This window comes from Brachyhypopomus gauderio, unplaced genomic scaffold (genome assembly GCF_052324685.1).
Source record: "Brachyhypopomus gauderio isolate BG-103 unplaced genomic scaffold, BGAUD_0.2 sc119, whole genome shotgun sequence".
NCBI lineage: Eukaryota > Metazoa > Chordata > Actinopteri > Gymnotiformes > Hypopomidae > Brachyhypopomus > Brachyhypopomus gauderio.
Genome location: NW_027506940.1, coordinates 389,816 through 408,201, shown reverse-complemented (window position 1 = coordinate 408,201; position 18,386 = coordinate 389,816). Strand labels below are relative to the sequence as shown.

General features: G+C 43.3%; 32 non-coding genes across 32 annotated transcripts; all 32 read left to right on the top strand.

Annotated features, from left to right (window-relative positions):
* Positions 1–357: 357 nt before the first annotated feature.
* On the top strand, positions 358–430 carry trnav-cac (transfer RNA valine (anticodon CAC)). Its single transcript has one exon. It is a non-coding gene; the product is annotated as a tRNA-Val (tRNA).
* Positions 431–867: 437 nt separating this feature from the next.
* trnav-uac (transfer RNA valine (anticodon UAC)) lies at positions 868–940 on the top strand. The gene has a single exon. It is a non-coding gene; the product is annotated as a tRNA-Val (tRNA).
* Positions 941–1,379: 439 nt separating this feature from the next.
* On the top strand, positions 1,380–1,452 carry trnav-uac (transfer RNA valine (anticodon UAC)). Its single transcript has one exon. It is a non-coding gene; the product is annotated as a tRNA-Val (tRNA).
* Positions 1,453–1,889: 437 nt separating this feature from the next.
* trnav-cac (transfer RNA valine (anticodon CAC)) lies at positions 1,890–1,962 on the top strand. Its single transcript has one exon. It is a non-coding gene; the product is annotated as a tRNA-Val (tRNA).
* A 437-nt stretch (positions 1,963–2,399) lies between these two features.
* On the top strand, positions 2,400–2,472 carry trnav-uac (transfer RNA valine (anticodon UAC)). The gene has a single exon. It is a non-coding gene; the product is annotated as a tRNA-Val (tRNA).
* Positions 2,473–2,909: 437 nt separating this feature from the next.
* On the top strand, positions 2,910–2,982 carry trnav-cac (transfer RNA valine (anticodon CAC)). Its single transcript has one exon. It is a non-coding gene; the product is annotated as a tRNA-Val (tRNA).
* A 947-nt stretch (positions 2,983–3,929) lies between these two features.
* trnav-uac (transfer RNA valine (anticodon UAC)) lies at positions 3,930–4,002 on the top strand. The gene has a single exon. It is a non-coding gene; the product is annotated as a tRNA-Val (tRNA).
* Positions 4,003–4,441: 439 nt separating this feature from the next.
* On the top strand, positions 4,442–4,514 carry trnav-uac (transfer RNA valine (anticodon UAC)). Its single transcript has one exon. It is a non-coding gene; the product is annotated as a tRNA-Val (tRNA).
* Positions 4,515–4,953: 439 nt separating this feature from the next.
* Positions 4,954–5,026, top strand: trnav-cac (transfer RNA valine (anticodon CAC)). The gene has a single exon. It is a non-coding gene; the product is annotated as a tRNA-Val (tRNA).
* Positions 5,027–5,463: 437 nt separating this feature from the next.
* trnav-uac (transfer RNA valine (anticodon UAC)) lies at positions 5,464–5,536 on the top strand. Its single transcript has one exon. It is a non-coding gene; the product is annotated as a tRNA-Val (tRNA).
* A 949-nt stretch (positions 5,537–6,485) lies between these two features.
* On the top strand, positions 6,486–6,558 carry trnav-uac (transfer RNA valine (anticodon UAC)). The gene has a single exon. It is a non-coding gene; the product is annotated as a tRNA-Val (tRNA).
* A 439-nt stretch (positions 6,559–6,997) lies between these two features.
* On the top strand, positions 6,998–7,070 carry trnav-uac (transfer RNA valine (anticodon UAC)). Its single transcript has one exon. It is a non-coding gene; the product is annotated as a tRNA-Val (tRNA).
* A 439-nt stretch (positions 7,071–7,509) lies between these two features.
* trnav-cac (transfer RNA valine (anticodon CAC)) lies at positions 7,510–7,582 on the top strand. Its single transcript has one exon. It is a non-coding gene; the product is annotated as a tRNA-Val (tRNA).
* A 437-nt stretch (positions 7,583–8,019) lies between these two features.
* trnav-uac (transfer RNA valine (anticodon UAC)) lies at positions 8,020–8,092 on the top strand. Its single transcript has one exon. It is a non-coding gene; the product is annotated as a tRNA-Val (tRNA).
* Positions 8,093–9,041: 949 nt separating this feature from the next.
* trnav-uac (transfer RNA valine (anticodon UAC)) lies at positions 9,042–9,114 on the top strand. Its single transcript has one exon. It is a non-coding gene; the product is annotated as a tRNA-Val (tRNA).
* Positions 9,115–9,553: 439 nt separating this feature from the next.
* Positions 9,554–9,626, top strand: trnav-uac (transfer RNA valine (anticodon UAC)). Its single transcript has one exon. It is a non-coding gene; the product is annotated as a tRNA-Val (tRNA).
* Positions 9,627–10,065: 439 nt separating this feature from the next.
* On the top strand, positions 10,066–10,138 carry trnav-cac (transfer RNA valine (anticodon CAC)). The gene has a single exon. It is a non-coding gene; the product is annotated as a tRNA-Val (tRNA).
* A 437-nt stretch (positions 10,139–10,575) lies between these two features.
* Positions 10,576–10,648, top strand: trnav-uac (transfer RNA valine (anticodon UAC)). Its single transcript has one exon. It is a non-coding gene; the product is annotated as a tRNA-Val (tRNA).
* A 439-nt stretch (positions 10,649–11,087) lies between these two features.
* On the top strand, positions 11,088–11,160 carry trnav-uac (transfer RNA valine (anticodon UAC)). The gene has a single exon. It is a non-coding gene; the product is annotated as a tRNA-Val (tRNA).
* A 437-nt stretch (positions 11,161–11,597) lies between these two features.
* trnav-cac (transfer RNA valine (anticodon CAC)) lies at positions 11,598–11,670 on the top strand. The gene has a single exon. It is a non-coding gene; the product is annotated as a tRNA-Val (tRNA).
* Positions 11,671–12,617: 947 nt separating this feature from the next.
* On the top strand, positions 12,618–12,690 carry trnav-uac (transfer RNA valine (anticodon UAC)). Its single transcript has one exon. It is a non-coding gene; the product is annotated as a tRNA-Val (tRNA).
* Positions 12,691–13,129: 439 nt separating this feature from the next.
* On the top strand, positions 13,130–13,202 carry trnav-uac (transfer RNA valine (anticodon UAC)). Its single transcript has one exon. It is a non-coding gene; the product is annotated as a tRNA-Val (tRNA).
* A 439-nt stretch (positions 13,203–13,641) lies between these two features.
* On the top strand, positions 13,642–13,714 carry trnav-cac (transfer RNA valine (anticodon CAC)). The gene has a single exon. It is a non-coding gene; the product is annotated as a tRNA-Val (tRNA).
* Positions 13,715–14,151: 437 nt separating this feature from the next.
* trnav-uac (transfer RNA valine (anticodon UAC)) lies at positions 14,152–14,224 on the top strand. Its single transcript has one exon. It is a non-coding gene; the product is annotated as a tRNA-Val (tRNA).
* Positions 14,225–14,663: 439 nt separating this feature from the next.
* trnav-uac (transfer RNA valine (anticodon UAC)) lies at positions 14,664–14,736 on the top strand. Its single transcript has one exon. It is a non-coding gene; the product is annotated as a tRNA-Val (tRNA).
* A 437-nt stretch (positions 14,737–15,173) lies between these two features.
* Positions 15,174–15,246, top strand: trnav-cac (transfer RNA valine (anticodon CAC)). Its single transcript has one exon. It is a non-coding gene; the product is annotated as a tRNA-Val (tRNA).
* A 437-nt stretch (positions 15,247–15,683) lies between these two features.
* trnav-uac (transfer RNA valine (anticodon UAC)) lies at positions 15,684–15,756 on the top strand. The gene has a single exon. It is a non-coding gene; the product is annotated as a tRNA-Val (tRNA).
* Positions 15,757–16,193: 437 nt separating this feature from the next.
* trnav-uac (transfer RNA valine (anticodon UAC)) lies at positions 16,194–16,266 on the top strand. Its single transcript has one exon. It is a non-coding gene; the product is annotated as a tRNA-Val (tRNA).
* Positions 16,267–16,705: 439 nt separating this feature from the next.
* trnav-uac (transfer RNA valine (anticodon UAC)) lies at positions 16,706–16,778 on the top strand. The gene has a single exon. It is a non-coding gene; the product is annotated as a tRNA-Val (tRNA).
* A 437-nt stretch (positions 16,779–17,215) lies between these two features.
* trnav-cac (transfer RNA valine (anticodon CAC)) lies at positions 17,216–17,288 on the top strand. Its single transcript has one exon. It is a non-coding gene; the product is annotated as a tRNA-Val (tRNA).
* A 437-nt stretch (positions 17,289–17,725) lies between these two features.
* On the top strand, positions 17,726–17,798 carry trnav-uac (transfer RNA valine (anticodon UAC)). The gene has a single exon. It is a non-coding gene; the product is annotated as a tRNA-Val (tRNA).
* Positions 17,799–18,235: 437 nt separating this feature from the next.
* Positions 18,236–18,308, top strand: trnav-aac (transfer RNA valine (anticodon AAC)). Its single transcript has one exon. It is a non-coding gene; the product is annotated as a tRNA-Val (tRNA).
* Positions 18,309–18,386: the final 78 nt, after the last annotated feature.

The following is an 18,386-nucleotide window of genomic DNA, read 5'->3' as shown; positions in this document are numbered from 1 at the left end:
TTAGATCCTCAAAGTGAGCTGTCAGTCTCATGTGATCGATACAGGAATGTTCTAAATCGCCATGTACCTTGATAGCAGTACTAATGCAGCCGGTTCAATCAAAGTTAAACTCAGTGGAAACTTACCTAGTGCTTTGTCATGTTGTCTCCCAACATAGAAAACTCATGCTACTCGGTTGATTTGTAGACGTTTGTGTTATAAAGGTATCGACTGATGTCAACATTTGGTGTTTGGATGTGAATGTTTTGTCTTAAAGCAGAGTAGACCTACTGCTTAGCCATTGTTGACATGATGACTTCCATGCTCTGATAGAATGAGGAAACGCCCACGAGAGATGTGCCCATTCAGACAAGCAAGGTTTCTGTAGTGTAGTGGTCATCACGTTCGCCTCACATGCGAAAGGTCCCTGGTTCAATACCAGGCAGAAACATGTCTCTTGATAGAATGACAAACACCACTGCTGTTTAGTGATTTGTTGCCAGTGTAAAGGCTATCGGGGAGCGCTTGCCTTTAGATCCTCAAAGTGAGCTGTCAGTCTCATGTGATCGATACAGGAATGTTATAAATCGCCATGTACCTTGATAGCAGTACTAATGCAGCCAGTTCAATCAAAATGAAACTCAGTGGAAACTTACCTAGTGCTTTGTCATGTTGTCTTCCAACGTAGAAAACTCATGCTACTCGGTTGATTTGTAGACGTTTGTGTTATAAAGGGATCGAATGATGTCAACATTTGGTGTTTGGATGTGAATGTTTTGTCTTAAAGCAGAGTAGACCTACTGCTTAGGCATTGTTGACATGATGACTTCCATGCTCTGATTGTATGAGGAAACGCCCACGAGAGATGTGCCCATTCCGACAAGCAAGGTTTCTGTAGTGTAGTGGTCATCACGTTCGCCTTACACGCGAAAGGTCCCTGGTTCGATACCAGGCAGAAACATGCTTCTTGATAGAATGACAAACACACCACTGCTGTTTAGTGGTTTGTTGCCAGTGTAAAGGCAATCAGGGAGCTCTTCCCTTTAGATCCTCAAAGTGAGCTGTCAGTCTCATGTGATCGATACAGGAATGTTCTAAATCGCCATGTACCTTGATAGCAGTACTAATGCAGCCAGTTCAATCAAAATGAAACTCAGTGGAAACGTACCTAGTGCTTTGTCATGTTGTCTCCCAACGTAGAAAACTCATGCTACTAGGTTGATTTGTAGACGTTTGTGTTATCAAGGGATCGAATGATGTCAACATTTGGTGTTTGGATGTGAATGTTTTGTCTTAAAGCAGAGTAGACCTACTGCTTAGCCATTGTTGACATGATGACTTCCATGCTCTGATTGTATGAGGAAACGCCCACGAGAGATGTGCCCATTCAGACAAGCAAGGTTTCTGTAGTGTAGTGGTCATCATGTTCGCCTTACACGCGAAAGGTCCCTGGTTCGATACCAGGCAGAAACATGCTTCTTGATAGAATGACAAACACCACTGCTGTTTAGTGGTTTGTTGCCAGTGTAAAGGCTATCAGGGAGCTCTTCCCTTTAGATCCTCAAAGTGAGCTGTCAGTCTCATGTGATCGATACAGGAATGTTCTAAATCGCCATGTACCTTGATAGCAGTACTAAGGCAGCCAGTTCAATCAAAATGAAACTCAGTGGATACTTACCTAGTGCTTTGTCATGTTGTCTCCCAACGTAGAAAACTCATGCTACTCGGTTGATTTGTAGACGTTTGTGTTATAAAGGGATCGAATGATGTCAACATTTGGTGTTTGGATGTGAATGTTTTGTCTTAAAGCAGAGTAGACCTACTGCTTAGGCATTGTTGACACGATGACTTCCATGCTCTGATTGTATGAGGAAACGCCCACGAGAGATGTGCCCATTCAGACAAGCAAGGTTTCTGTAGTGTAGTGGTCATCACGTTCGCCTCACATGCGAAAGGTCCCTGGTTCGATACCTGGCAGAAACATGCTTCTTGATAGAATGACAAACACCACTGCTGTTTAGTGGTTTGTTGCCAGTGTAAAGGCTATCAGGGAGCTCTTCCCTTTAGAACCTCAAAGTGAGCTGTCAGTCTCATGTGATCGATACAGGAATGTTCTAAATCGCCATGTACCTTGATAGCAGTACTAATGCAGCCGGTTCAATCAAAATGAAACTCAGTGGAAACTTACCTAGTGCTTTGTCATGTTGTCTCCCAACATAGAAAACTCATGCTACTCGGTTGATTTGTAGACGTTTGTGTTATAAAGGTATCGAATGATGTCAACATTTGGTGTTTGGATGTGAATGTTTTGTCTTAAAGCAGAGTAGACCTACTGCTTAGCGATTGTTGACATGATGACTTCCATGCTCTGATTGTATGAGGAAACGCCCACGAGAGATGTGGCCATTCAGGCAAGCAAGGTTTCTGTAGTGTAGTGGTCATCACGTTCGCCTTACACGCGAAAGGTCCCTGGTTCGATACCAGGCAGAAACATGCTTCTTGATAGAATGACAAACACCACTGCTGTTTAGTGATTTGTTGCCAGTGTAAAGGCTATCGGGGAGCTCTTCCCTTTAGATCCTCAAAGTGAGCTCTCAGTCTCATGTGATCGATACAGGAATGTTCTAAATCGCCATGAACCTTCATAGCAGTACTAATGCAATCAGTTCAAACAAAATGAAACTCAGTGGAAACGTACGTAGTGCTTTGTCATGTTGTCTCCCAACGTAGAAAACTCATGCTACTCGGTTGATTTGTAGACGTTTGTGTTATAAAGGGATCGAATGATGTCAACATTTGGTGTTTGGATGTGAATGTTTTGTCTTAAAGCAGAGTAGACCTACTGCTTAGGCATTGTTGACATGATGACTTTCATGCTCTGATTGTATGAGGAAACGCCCACGAGAGATGTGCCCATTCAGACAAGCAAGGTTTCTGTAGTGTAGTGGTCATCACGTTCGCCTCACATGCGAAAGGTCCCTGGTTCGATACCTGGCAGAAACATGCTTCTTGATAGAATGACAAACACCACTGCTGTATAGTGATTTGTTGCCAGAGTAAAGGCTATCGGGGAGCGCTTGCCTTTAGATCCTCAAAGTGAGCTGTCAGTCTCATGTGATCGATACAGGAATGTTCTAAATCGCCATGTACCTTGATAGCAGTACTAATGCAGCCAGTTCAATCAAAATGAAACTCAGTGGAAACTTACCTAGTGTTTTGTCATGTTGTCTCCCAACGTAGAAAACTCATGCTACTCGGTTGATTTGTAGACGTTTGTGTTATAAAGGGATCGAATGATGTCAACATTTGGTGTTTGGATGTGAATGTTTTGTCTTAAAGCAGAGTAGACCTACTGCTTAGGCATTGTTGACATGATGACTTCCATGCTCTGATTGTATGAGGAAACGCCCACGAGAGATGTGCCCATTCAGACAAGCAAGGTTTCTGTAGTGTAGTGGTCATCACGTTCGCCTCACATGCGAAAGGTCCCTGGTTCAATACCAAGCAGAAACATGCTTCTTGATAGAATGACAAACACCACTGCTGTTTAGTGATTTGTTGCCAGTGTAAAGGCTATCGGGGAGCGCTTGCATTTAGATCCTCAAAGTGAGCTGTCAGTCTCATGTGATCGATACAGGAATGTTCTAAATCGCCATGTACCTTGATAGCAGTACTAATGCAGCCAGTTCAATCAAAATGAAACTCAGTGGAAACTTACCTAGTGCTTTGTCATGTTGTCTCCCAACGTAGAAAACTCATGCTACTCGGTTGATTTGTAGACGTTTGTGTTATAAAGGGATCGAATGATGTCAACATTTGGTGTTTGGATGTGAATGTTTTGTCTTAAAGCAGAGTAGACCTACTGCTTAGCCATTGTTGACATGATGACTTCCATGCTCTGATTGTATGAGGAAACGCCCACGAGAGATGTGCCCATTCAGACAAGCAAGGTTTCTGTAGTGTAGTGGTCATCACGTTCGCCTTACATGCGAAAGGTCCCTGGTTCGATACCAGGCAGAAACATGCTTCTTGATAGAATGACAAACACACCACTGCTGTTTAGTGGTTTGTTGCCAGTGTAAAGGCAATCAGGGAGCTCTTCCCTTTAGATCCTCAAAGTGAGCTGTCAGTCTCATGTGATCGATACAGGAATGTTCTAAATCGCCATGTACCTTGATAGCAGTACTAATGCAGCCAGTTCAATCAAAATGAAACTCAGTGGAAACGTACCTAGTGCTTTGTCATGTTGTCTCCCAACGTAGAAAACTCATGCTACTCGGTTGATTTGTAGACGTTTGTGTTATCAAGGGATCGAATGATGTCAACATTTGGTGTTTGGATGTGAATGTTTTGTCTTAAAGCAGAGTAGACCTACTGCTTAGCCATTGTTGACATGATGACTTCCATGCTCTGATTGTATGAGGAAACGCCCACGAGAGATGTGCCCATTCAGACAAGCAAGGTTTCTGTAGTGTAGTGGTCATCATGTTCGCCTTACACGCGAAAGGTCCCTGGTTCGATACCAGGCAGAAACATGCTTCTTGATAGAATGACAAACACACCACTGCTGTTTAGTGGTTTGTTGCCAGTGTAAAGGCTATCGGGGAGCTCTTCCCTTTAGATCCTCAAAGTGAGCTGTCAGTCTCATGTGATCGATACAGGAATGTTCTAAATCGCCATGTACCTTGATAGCAGTACTAATGCAGCCGGTTCAATCAAAGTTAAACTCAGTGGAAACTTACCTAGTGCTTTGTCATGTTGTCTCCCAACATAGAAAACTCATGCTACTCGGTTGATTTGTAGACGTTTGTGTTATAAAGGTATCGACTGATGTCAACATTTGGTGTTTGGATGTGAATGTTTTGTCTTAAAGCAGAGTAGACCTACTGCTTAGCCATTGTTGACATGATGACTTCCATGCTCTGATAGAATGAGGAAACGCCCACGAGAGATGTGCCCATTCAGACAAGCAAGGTTTCTGTAGTGTAGTGGTCATCACGTTCGCCTCACATGCGAAAGGTCCCTGGTTCAATACCAGGCAGAAACATGTCTCTTGATAGAATGACAAACACCACTGCTGTTTAGTGATTTGTTGCCAGTGTAAAGGCTATCGGGGAGCGCTTGCCTTTAGATCCTCAAAGTGAGCTGTCAGTCTCATGTGATCGATACAGGAATGTTATAAATCGCCATGTACCTTGATAGCAGTACTAATGCAGCCAGTTCAATCAAAATGAAACTCAGTGGAAACTTACCTAGTGCTTTGTCATGTTGTCTTCCAACGTAGAAAACTCATGCTACTCGGTTGATTTGTAGACGTTTGTGTTATAAAGGGATCGAATGATGTCAACATTTGGTGTTTGGATGTGAATGTTTTGTCTTAAAGCAGAGTAGACCTACTGCTTAGGCATTGTTGACATGATGACTTCCATGCTCTGATTGTATGAGGAAACGCCCACGAGAGATGTGCCCATTCCGACAAGCAAGGTTTCTGTAGTGTAGTGGTCATCACGTTCGCCTTACACGCGAAAGGTCCCTGGTTCGATACCAGGCAGAAACATGCTTCTTGATAGAATGACAAACACACCACTGCTGTTTAGTGGTTTGTTGCCAGTGTAAAGGCAATCAGGGAGCTCTTCCCTTTAGATCCTCAAAGTGAGCTGTCAGTCTCATGTGATCGATACAGGAATGTTCTAAATCGCCATGTACCTTGATAGCAGTACTAATGCAGCCAGTTCAATCAAAATGAAACTCAGTGGAAACGTACCTAGTGCTTTGTCATGTTGTCTCCCAACGTAGAAAACTCATGCTACTAGGTTGATTTGTAGACGTTTGTGTTATCAAGGGATCGAATGATGTCAACATTTGGTGTTTGGATGTGAATGTTTTGTCTTAAAGCAGAGTAGACCTACTGCTTAGGCATTGTTGACATGATGACTTCCATGCTCTGATTGTATGAGGAAACGCCCACGAGAGATGTGCCCATTCAGACAAGCAAGGTTTCTGTAGTGTAGTGGTCATCACGTTCGCCTCACATGCGAAAGGTCCCTGGTTCAATACCAAGCAGAAACATGCTTCTTGATAGAATGACAAACACCACTGCTGTTTAGTGATTTGTTGCCAGTGTAAAGGCTATCGGGGAGCGCTTGCATTTAGATCCTCAAAGTGAGCTGTCAGTCTCATGTGATCGATACAGGAATGTTCTAAATCGCCATGTACCTTGATAGCAGTACTAATGCAGCCAGTTCAATCAAAATGAAACTCAGTGGAAACTTACCTAGTGCTTTGTCATGTTGTCTCCCAACGTAGAAAACTCATGCTACTCGGTTGATTTGTAGACGTTTGTGTTATAAAGGGATCGAATGATGTCAACATTTGGTGTTTGGATGTGAATGTTTTGTCTTAAAGCAGAGTAGACCTACTGCTTAGCCATTGTTGACATGATGACTTCCATGCTCTGATTGTATGAGGAAACGCCCACGAGAGATGTGCCCATTCAGACAAGCAAGGTTTCTGTAGTGTAGTGGTCATCACGTTCGCCTTACATGCGAAAGGTCCCTGGTTCGATACCAGGCAGAAACATGCTTCTTGATAGAATGACAAACACACCACTGCTGTTTAGTGGTTTGTTGCCAGTGTAAAGGCAATCAGGGAGCTCTTCCCTTTAGATCCTCAAAGTGAGCTGTCAGTCTCATGTGATCGATACAGGAATGTTCTAAATCGCCATGTACCTTGATAGCAGTACTAATGCAGCCAGTTCAATCAAAATGAAACTCAGTGGAAACGTACCTAGTGCTTTGTCATGTTGTCTCCCAACGTAGAAAACTCATGCTACTCGGTTGATTTGTAGACGTTTGTGTTATCAAGGGATCGAATGATGTCAACATTTGGTGTTTGGATGTGAATGTTTTGTCTTAAAGCAGAGTAGACCTACTGCTTAGCCATTGTTGACATGATGACTTCCATGCTCTGATTGTATGAGGAAACGCCCACGAGAGATGTGCCCATTCAGACAAGCAAGGTTTCTGTAGTGTAGTGGTCATCATGTTCGCCTTACACGCGAAAGGTCCCTGGTTCGATACCAGGCAGAAACATGCTTCTTGATAGAATGACAAACACACCACTGCTGTTTAGTGGTTTGTTGCCAGTGTAAAGGCTATCGGGGAGCTCTTCCCTTTAGATCCTCAAAGTGAGCTGTCAGTCTCATGTGATCGATACAGGAATGTTCTAAATCGCCATGTACCTTGATAGCAGTACTAATGCAGCCGGTTCAATCAAAGTTAAACTCAGTGGAAACTTACCTAGTGCTTTGTCATGTTGTCTCCCAACATAGAAAACTCATGCTACTCGGTTGATTTGTAGACGTTTGTGTTATAAAGGTATCGACTGATGTCAACATTTGGTGTTTGGATGTGAATGTTTTGTCTTAAAGCAGAGTAGACCTACTGCTTAGCCATTGTTGACATGATGACTTCCATGCTCTGATAGAATGAGGAAACGCCCACGAGAGATGTGCCCATTCAGACAAGCAAGGTTTCTGTAGTGTAGTGGTCATCACGTTCGCCTCACATGCGAAAGGTCCCTGGTTCAATACCAGGCAGAAACATGTCTCTTGATAGAATGACAAACACCACTGCTGTTTAGTGATTTGTTGCCAGTGTAAAGGCTATCGGGGAGCGCTTGCCTTTAGATCCTCAAAGTGAGCTGTCAGTCTCATGTGATCGATACAGGAATGTTATAAATCGCCATGTACCTTGATAGCAGTACTAATGCAGCCAGTTCAATCAAAATGAAACTCAGTGGAAACTTACCTAGTGCTTTGTCATGTTGTCTTCCAACGTAGAAAACTCATGCTACTCGGTTGATTTGTAGACGTTTGTGTTATAAAGGGATCGAATGATGTCAACATTTGGTGTTTGGATGTGAATGTTTTGTCTTAAAGCAGAGTAGACCTACTGCTTAGGCATTGTTGACATGATGACTTCCATGCTCTGATTGTATGAGGAAACGCCCACGAGAGATGTGCCCATTCCGACAAGCAAGGTTTCTGTAGTGTAGTGGTCATCACGTTCGCCTTACACGCGAAAGGTCCCTGGTTCGATACCAGGCAGAAACATGCTTCTTGATAGAATGACAAACACACCACTGCTGTTTAGTGGTTTGTTGCCAGTGTAAAGGCAATCAGGGAGCTCTTCCCTTTAGATCCTCAAAGTGAGCTGTCAGTCTCATGTGATCGATACAGGAATCTTCTAAATCGCCATGTACCTTGATAGCAGTACTAATGCAGCCAGTTCAATCAAAATGAAACTCAGTGGAAACGTACCTAGTGCTTTGTCATGTTGTCTCCCAACGTAGAAAACTCATGCTACTAGGTTGATTTGTAGACGTTTGTGTTATCAAGGGATCGAATGATGTCAACATTTGGTGTTTGGATGTGAATGTTTTGTCTTAAAGCAGAGTAGACCTACTGCTTAGCCATTGTTGACATGATGACTTCCATGCTCTGATTGTATGAGGAAACGCCCACGAGAGATGTGCCCATTCAGACAAGCAAGGTTTCTGTAGTGTAGTGGTCATCACGTTCGCCTCACATGCGAAAGGTCCCTGGTTCAATACCAAGCAGAAACATGCTTCTTGATAGAATGACAAACACCACTGCTGTTTAGTGATTTGTTGCCAGTGTAAAGGCTATCGGGGAGCGCTTGCATTTAGATCCTCAAAGTGAGCTGTCAGTCTCATGTGATCGATACAGGAATGTTCTAAATCGCCATGTACCTTGATAGCAGTACTAATGCAGCCAGTTCAATCAAAATGAAACTCAGTGGAAACTTACCTAGTGCTTTGTCATGTTGTCTCCCAACGTAGAAAACTCATGCTACTCGGTTGATTTGTAGACGTTTGTGTTATAAAGGGATCGAATGATGTCAACATTTGGTGTTTGGATGTGAATGTTTTGTCTTAAAGCAGAGTAGACCTACTGCTTAGCCATTGTTGACATGATGACTTCCATGCTCTGATTGTATGAGGAAACGCCCACGAGAGATGTGCCCATTCAGACAAGCAAGGTTTCTGTAGTGTAGTGGTCATCACGTTCGCCTTACATGCGAAAGGTCCCTGGTTCGATACCAGGCAGAAACATGCTTCTTGATAGAATGACAAACACACCACTGCTGTTTAGTGGTTTGTTGCCAGTGTAAAGGCAATCAGGGAGCTCTTCCCTTTAGATCCTCAAAGTGAGCTGTCAGTCTCATGTGATCGATACAGGAATGTTCTAAATCGCCATGTACCTTGATAGCAGTACTAATGCAGCCAGTTCAATCAAAATGAAACTCAGTGGAAACGTACCTAGTGCTTTGTCATGTTGTCTCCCAACGTAGAAAACTCATGCTACTCGGTTGATTTGTAGACGTTTGTGTTATCAAGGGATCGAATGATGTCAACATTTGGTGTTTGGATGTGAATGTTTTGTCTTAAAGCAGAGTAGACCTACTGCTTAGCCATTGTTGACATGATGACTTCCATGCTCTGATTGTATGAGGAAACGCCCACGAGAGATGTGCCCATTCAGACAAGCAAGGTTTCTGTAGTGTAGTGGTCATCATGTTCGCCTTACACGCGAAAGGTCCCTGGTTCGATACCAGGCAGAAACATGCTTCTTGATAGAATGACAAACACACCACTGCTGTTTAGTGGTTTGTTGCCAGTGTAAAGGCTATCGGGGAGCTCTTCCCTTTAGATCCTCAAAGTGAGCTGTCAGTCTCATGTGATCGATACAGGAATGTTCTAAATCGCCATGTACCTTGATAGCAGTACTAATGCAGCCGGTTCAATCAAAGTTAAACTCAGTGGAAACTTACCTAGTGCTTTGTCATGTTGTCTCCCAACATAGAAAACTCATGCTACTCGGTTGATTTGTAGACGTTTGTGTTATAAAGGTATCGACTGATGTCAACATTTGGTGTTTGGATGTGAATGTTTTGTCTTAAAGCAGAGTAGACCTACTGCTTAGCCATTGTTGACATGATGACTTCCATGCTCTGATAGAATGAGGAAACGCCCACGAGAGATGTGCCCATTCAGACAAGCAAGGTTTCTGTAGTGTAGTGGTCATCACGTTCGCCTCACATGCGAAAGGTCCCTGGTTCAATACCAGGCAGAAACATGTCTCTTGATAGAATGACAAACACCACTGCTGTTTAGTGATTTGTTGCCAGTGTAAAGGCTATCGGGGAGCGCTTGCCTTTAGATCCTCAAAGTGAGCTGTCAGTCTCATGTGATCGATACAGGAATGTTATAAATCGCCATGTACCTTGATAGCAGTACTAATGCAGCCAGTTCAATCAAAATGAAACTCAGTGGAAACTTACCTAGTGCTTTGTCATGTTGTCTTCCAACGTAGAAAACTCATGCTACTCGGTTGATTTGTAGACGTTTGTGTTATAAAGGGATCGAATGATGTCAACATTTGGTGTTTGGATGTGAATGTTTTGTCTTAAAGCAGAGTAGACCTACTGCTTAGACATTGTTGACATGATGACTTCCATGCTCTGATTGTATGAGGAAACGCCCACGAGAGATGTGCCCATTACGACAAGCAAGGTTTCTGTAGTGTAGTGGTCATCACGTTCGCCTTACACGCGAAAGGTCCCTGGTTCGATACCAGGCAGAAACATGCTTCTTGATAGAATGACAAACACACCACTGCTGTTTAGTGGTTTGTTGCCAGTGTAAAGGCAATCAGGGAGCTCTTCCCTTTAGATCCTCAAAGTGAGCTGTCAGTCTCATGTGATCGATACAGGAATGTTCTAAATCGCCATGTACCTTGATAGCAGTACTAATGCAGCCAGTTCAATCAAAATGAAACTCAGTGGAAACGTACCTAGTGCTTTGTCATGTTGTCTCCCAACGTAGAAAACTCATGCTACTAGGTTGATTTGTAGACGTTTGTGTTATCAAGGGATCGAATGATGTCAACATTTGGTGTTTGGATGTGAATGTTTTGTCTTAAAGCAGAGTAGACCTACTGCTTAGCCATTGTTGACATGATGACTTCCATGCTCTGATTGTATGAGGAAACGCCCACGAGAGATGTGCCCATTCAGACAAGCAAGGTTTCTGTAGTGTAGTGGTCATCATGTTCGCCTTACACGCGAAAGGTCCCTGGTTCGATACCAGGCAGAAACATGCTTCTTGATAGAATGACAAACACCACTGCTGTTTAGTGGTTTGTTGCCAGTGTAAAGGCTATCAGGGAGCTCTTCCCTTTAGATCCTCAAAGTGAGCTGTCAGTCTCATGTGATCGATACAGGAATGTTCTAAATCGCCATGTACCTTGATAGCAGTACTAATGCAGCCGGTTCAATCAAAATGAAACTCAGTGGAAACTTACCTAGTGCTTTGTCATGTTGTCTCCCAACGTAGAAAACTCATGCTACTCGGTTGATTTGTAGACGTTTGTGTTATAAAGGGATCGAATGATGTCAACATTTGGTGTTTGGATGTGAATGTTTTGTCTTAAAGCAGAGTAGACCTACTGCTTAGGCATTGTTGACATGATGACTTCCATGCTCTGATTGTATGAGGAAACGCCCACGAGAGATGTGCCCATTCAGACAAGCAAGGTTTCTGTAGTGTAGTGGTCATCACGTTCGCCTCACATGCGAAAGGTCCCTGGTTCGATACCTGGCAGAAACATGCTTCTTGATAGAATGACAAACACCACTGCTGTATAGTGATTTGTTGCCAGAGTAAAGGCTATCGGGGAGCGCTTGCCTTTAGATCCTCAAAGTGAGCTGTCAGTCTCATGTGATCGATACAGGAATGTTCTAAATCGCCATGTACCTTGATAGCAGTACTAATGCAGCCAGTTCAATCAAAATGAAACTCAGTGGAAACTTACCTAGTGCTTTGTCATGTTGTCTCCCAACGTAGAAAACTCATGCTACTCGGTTGATTTGTAGACGTTTGTGTTATAAAGGGATCGAATGATGTCAACATTTGGTGTTTGGATGTGAATGTTTTGTCTTAAAGCAGAGTAGACCTACTGCTTAGGCATTGTTGACATGATGACTTCCATGCTCTGATTGTATGAGGAAACGCCCACGAGAGATGTGCCCATTCAGACAAGCAAGGTTTCTGTAGTGTAGTGGTCATCACGTTCGCCTCACATGCGAAAGGTCCCTGGTTCAATACCAAGCAGAAACATGCTTCTTGATAGAATGACAAACACCACTGCTGTTTAGTGATTTGTTGCCAGTGTAAAGGCTATCGGGGAGCGCTTGCCTTTAGATCCTCAAAGTGAGCTGTCAGTCTCATGTGATCGATACAGGAATGTTCTAAATCGCCATGTACCTTGATAGCAGTACTAATGCAGCCAGTTCAATCAAAATGAAACTCAGTGGAAACTTACCTAGTGCTTTGTCATGTTGTCTCCCAACGTAGAAAACTCATGCTACTCGGTTGATTTGTAGACGTTTGTGTTATAAAGGGATCGAATGATGTCAACATTTGGTGTTTGGATGTGAATGTTTTGTCTTAAAGCAGAGTAGACCTACTGCTTAGCCATTGTTGACATGATGACTTCCATGCTCTGATTGTATGAGGAAACGCCCACGAGAGATGTGCCCATTCAGACAAGCAAGGTTTCTGTAGTGTAGTGGTCATCACGTTCGCCTTACATGCGAAAGGTCCCTGGTTCGATACCAGGCAGAAACATGCTTCTTGATAGAATGACAAACACACCACTGCTGTTTAGTGGTTTGTTGCCAGTGTAAAGGCAATCAGGGAGCTCTTCCCTTTAGATCCTCAAAGTGAGCTGTCAGTCTCATGTGATCGATACAGGAATGTTCTAAATCGCCATGTACCTTGATAGCAGTACTAATGCAGCCAGTTCAATCAAAATGAAACTCAGTGGAAACGTACCTAGTGCTTTGTCATGTTGTCTCCCAACGTAGAAAACTCATGCTACTCGGTTGATTTGTAGACGTTTGTGTTATCAAGGGATCGAATGATGTCAACATTTGGTGTTTGGATGTGAATGTTTTGTCTTAAAGCAGAGTAGACCTACTGCTTAGCCATTGTTGACATGATGACTTCCATGCTCTGATTGTATGAGGAAACGCCCACGAGAGATGTGCCCATTCAGACAAGCAAGGTTTCTGTAGTGTAGTGGTCATCATGTTCGCCTTACACGCGAAAGGTCCCTGGTTCGATACCAGGCAGAAACATGCTTCTTGATAGAATGACAAACACACCACTGCTGTTTAGTGGTTTGTTGCCAGTGTAAAGGCTATCGGGGAGCTCTTCCCTTTAGATCCTCAAAGTGAGCTGTCAGTCTCATGTGATCGATACAGGAATGTTCTAAATCGCCATGTACCTTGATAGCAGTACTAATGCAGCCGGTTCAATCAAAGTTAAACTCAGTGGAAACTTACCTAGTGCTTTGTCATGTTGTCTCCCAACATAGAAAACTCATGCTACTCGGTTGATTTGTAGACGTTTGTGTTATAAAGGTATCGACTGATGTCAACATTTGGTGTTTGGATGTGAATGTTTTGTCTTAAAGCAGAGTAGACCTACTGCTTAGCCATTGTTGACATGATGACTTCCATGCTCTGATAGAATGAGGAAACGCCCACGAGAGATGTGCCCATTCAGACAAGCAAGGTTTCTGTAGTGTAGTGGTCATCACGTTCGCCTCACATGCGAAAGGTCCCTGGTTCAATACCAGGCAGAAACATGTCTCTTGATAGAATGACAAACACCACTGCTGTTTAGTGATTTGTTGCCAGTGTAAAGGCTATCGGGGAGCGCTTGCCTTTAGATCCTCAAAGTGAGCTGTCAGTCTCATGTGATCGATACAGGAATGTTATAAATCGCCATGTACCTTGATAGCAGTACTAATGCAGCCAGTTCAATCAAAATGAAACTCAGTGGAAACTTACCTAGTGCTTTGTCATGTTGTCTTCCAACGTAGAAAACTCATGCTACTCGGTTGATTTGTAGACGTTTGTGTTATAAAGGGATCGAATGATGTCAACATTTGGTGTTTGGATGTGAATGTTTTGTCTTAAAGCAGAGTAGACCTACTGCTTAGGCATTGTTGACATGATGACTTCCATGCTCTGATTGTATGAGGAAACGCCCACGAGAGATGTGCCCATTCCGACAAGCAAGGTTTCTGTAGTGTAGTGGTCATCACGTTCGCCTTACACGCGAAAGGTCCCTGGTTCGATACCAGGCAGAAACATGCTTCTTGATAGAATGACAAACACACCACTGCTGTTTAGTGGTTTGTTGCCAGTGTAAAGGCAATCAGGGAGCTCTTCCCTTTAGATCCTCAAAGTGAGCTGTCAGTCTCATGTGATCGATACAGGAATGTTCTAAATCGCCATGTACCTTGATAGCAGTACTAATGCAGCCAGTTCAATCAAAATGAAACTCAGTGGAAACGTACCTAGTGCTTTGTCATGTTGTCTCCCAACGTAGAAAACTCATGCTACTAGGTTGATTTGTAGACGTTTGTGTTATCAAGGGATCGAATGATGTCAACATTTGGTGTTTGGATGTGAATGTTTTGTCTTAAAGCAGAGTAGACCTACTGCTTAGCCATTGTTGACATGATGACTTCCATGCTCTGATTGTATGAGGAAACGCCCACGAGAGATGTGCCCATTCAGACAAGCAAGGTTTCTGTAGTGTAGTGGTCATCATGTTCGCCTTACACGCGAAAGGTCCCTGGTTCGATACCAGGCAGAAACATGCTTCTTGATAGAATGACAAACACCACTGCTGTTTAGTGGTTTGTTGCCAGTGTAAAGGCTATCAGGGAGCTCTTCCCTTTAGATCCTCAAAGTGAGCTGTCAGTCTCATGTGATCGATACAGGAATGTTCTAAATCGCCATGTACCTTGATAGCAGTACTAAGGCAGCCAGTTCAATCAAAATGAAACTCAGTGGATACTTACCTAGTGCTTTGTCATGTTGTCTCCCAACGTAGAAAACTCATGCTACTCGGTTGATTTGTAGACGTTTGTGTTATAAAGGGATCGAATGATGTCAACATTTGGTGTTTGGATGTGAATGTTTTGTCTTAAAGCAGAGTAGACCTACTGCTTAGGCATTGTTGACACGATGACTTCCATGCTCTGATTGTATGAGGAAACGCCCACGAGAGATGTGCCCATTCAGACAAGCAAGGTTTCTGTAGTGTAGTGGTCATCACGTTCGCCTCACATGCGAAAGGTCCCTGGTTCGATACCTGGCAGAAACATGCTTCTTGATAGAATGACAAACACCACTGCTGTTTAGTGGTTTGTTGCCAGTGTAAAGGCTATCAGGGAGCTCTTCCCTTTAGAACCTCAAAGTGAGCTGTCAGTCTCATGTGATCGATACAGGAATGTTCTAAATCGCCATGTACCTTGATAGCAGTACTAATGCAGCCGGTTCAATCAAAATGAAACTCAGTGGAAACTTACCTAGTGCTTTGTCATGTTGTCTCCCAACATAGAAAACTCATGCTACTCGGTTGATTTGTAGACGTTTGTGTTATAAAGGTATCGAATGATGTCAACATTTGGTGTTTGGATGTGAATGTTTTGTCTTAAAGCAGAGTAGACCTACTGCTTAGCGATTGTTGACATGATGACTTCCATGCTCTGATTGTATGAGGAAACGCCCACGAGAGATGTGGCCATTCAGGCAAGCAAGGTTTCTGTAGTGTAGTGGTCATCACGTTCGCCTTACACGCGAAAGGTCCCTGGTTCGATACCAGGCAGAAACATGCTTCTTGATAGAATGACAAACACCACTGCTGTTTAGTGATTTGTTGCCAGTGTAAAGGCTATCGGGGAGCTCTTCCCTTTAGATCCTCAAAGTGAGCTCTCAGTCTCATGTGATCGATACAGGAATGTTCTAAATCGCCATGAACCTTCATAGCAGTACTAATGCAATCAGTTCAAACAAAATGAAACTCAGTGGAAACGTACGTAGTGCTTTGTCATGTTGTCTCCCAACGTAGAAAACTCATGCTACTCGGTTGATTTGTAGACGTTTGTGTTATAAAGGGATCGAATGATGTCAACATTTGGTGTTTGGATGTGAATGTTTTGTCTTAAAGCAGAGTAGACCTACTGCTTAGGCATTGTTGACATGATGACTTTCATGCTCTGATTGTATGAGGAAACGCCCACGAGAGATGTGCCCATTCAGACAAGCAAGGTTTCTGTAGTGTAGTGGTCATCACGTTCGCCTTACATGCGAAAGGTCCCTGGTTCGATACCAGGCAGAAACATGCTTCTTGATAGAATGACAAACACACCACTGCTGTTTAGTGGTTTGTTGCCAGTGTAAAGGCAATCAGGGAGCTCTTCCCTTTAGATCCTCAAAGTGAGCTGTCAGTCTCATGTGATCGATACAGGAATGTTCTAAATCGCCATGTACCTTGATAGCAGTACTAATGCAGCCAGTTCAATCAAAATGAAACTCAGTGGAAACATACCTAGTGCTTTGTCATGTTGTCTCCCAACGTAGAAAACTCATGCTACTAGGTTGATTTGTAGACGTTTGTGTTATCAAGGGATCGAATGATGTCAACATTTGGTGTTTGGATGTGAATGTTTTGTCTTAAAGCAGAGTAGACCTACTGCTTAGCCATTGTTGACATGATGACTTCCATGCTCTGATTGTATGAGGAAACGCCCACGAGAGATGTGCCCATTCAGACAAGCAAGGTTTCTGTAGTGTAGTGGTCATCATGTTCGCCTTACACGCGAAAGGTCCCTGGTTCGATACCAGGCAGAAACATGCTTCTTGATAGAATGACAAACACCACTGCTGTTTAGTGGTTTGTTGCCAGTGTAAAGGCTATCAGGGAGCTCTTCCCTTTAGATCCTCAAAGTGAGCTGTCAGTCTCATGTGATCGATACAGGAATGTTCTAAATCGCCATGTACCTTGATAGCAGTACTAAGGCAGCCAGTTCAATCAAAATGAAACTCAGTGGATACTTACCTAGTGCTTTGTCATGTTGTCTCCCAACGTAGAAAACTCATGCTACTCGGTTGATTTGTAGACGTTTGTGTTATAAAGGGATCGAATGATGTCAACATTTGGTGTTTGGATGTGAATGTTTTGTCTTAAAGCAGAGTAGACCTACTGCTTAGGCATTGTTGACACGATGACTTCCATGCTCTGATTGTATGAGGAAACGCCCACGAGAGATGTGCCCATTCAGACAAGCAAGGTTTCTGTAGTGTAGTGGTCATCACGTTCGCCTCACATGCGAAAGGTCCCTGGTTCGATACCTGGCAGAAACATGCTTCTTGATAGAATGACAAACACCACTGCTGTTTAGTGGTTTGTTGCCAGTGTAAAGGCTATCAGGGAGCTCTTCCCTTTAGAACCTCAAAGTGAGCTGTCAGTCTCATGTGATCGATACAGGAATGTTCTAAATCGCCATGTACCTTGATAGCAGTACTAATGCAGCCGGTTCAATCAAAATGAAACTCAGTGGAAACTTACCTAGTGCTTTGTCATGTTGTCTCCCAACATAGAAAACTCATGCTACTCGGTTGATTTGTAGACGTTTGTGTTATAAAGGTATCGAATGATGTCAACATTTGGTGTTTGGATGTGAATGTTTTGTCTTAAAGCAGAGTAGACCTACTGCTTAGGCATTGTTGACATGATGACTTCCATGCTCTGATTGTATGAGGAAACGCCCACGAGAGATGTGCCCATTCAGACAAGCAAGGTTTCTGTAGTGTAGTGGTCATCACGTTCGCCTTACACGCGAAAGGTCCCTGGTTCGATACCAGGCAGAAACATGCTTCTTGATAGAATGACAAACACCACTGCTGTTTAGTGATTTGTTGCCAGTGTAAAGGCTATCGGGGAGCTCTTCCCTTTAGATCCTCAAAGTGAGCTCTCAGTCTCATGTGATCGATACAGGAATGTTCTAAATCGCCATGAACCTTCATAGCAGTACTAATGCAATCAGTTCAAACAAAATGAAACTCAGTGGAAACGTACGTAGTGCTTTGTCATGTTGTCTCCCAACGTAGAAAACTCATGCTACTCGGTTGATTTGTAGACGTTTGTGTTATAAAGGGATCGAATGATGTCAACATTTGGTGTTTGGATGTGAATGTTTTGTCTTAAAGCAGAGTAGACCTACTGCTTAGCCATTGTTGACATGATGACTTTCATGCTCTGATTGTATGAGGAAATGCCCACAAGAGATGTGCCCATTCAGACAAGCAAGGTTTCTGTAGTGTAGTGGTCATCACGTTTGCCTAACACGTGAAAGGTCCCTGGTTCGATACCAGGCAGAAATATGCTTCTTGATAGAATTACAAACACACCACTGCTGTTTAGTGGTTTGTTGCCAGTGTAAAGGCTATCGGGGAGCTCTT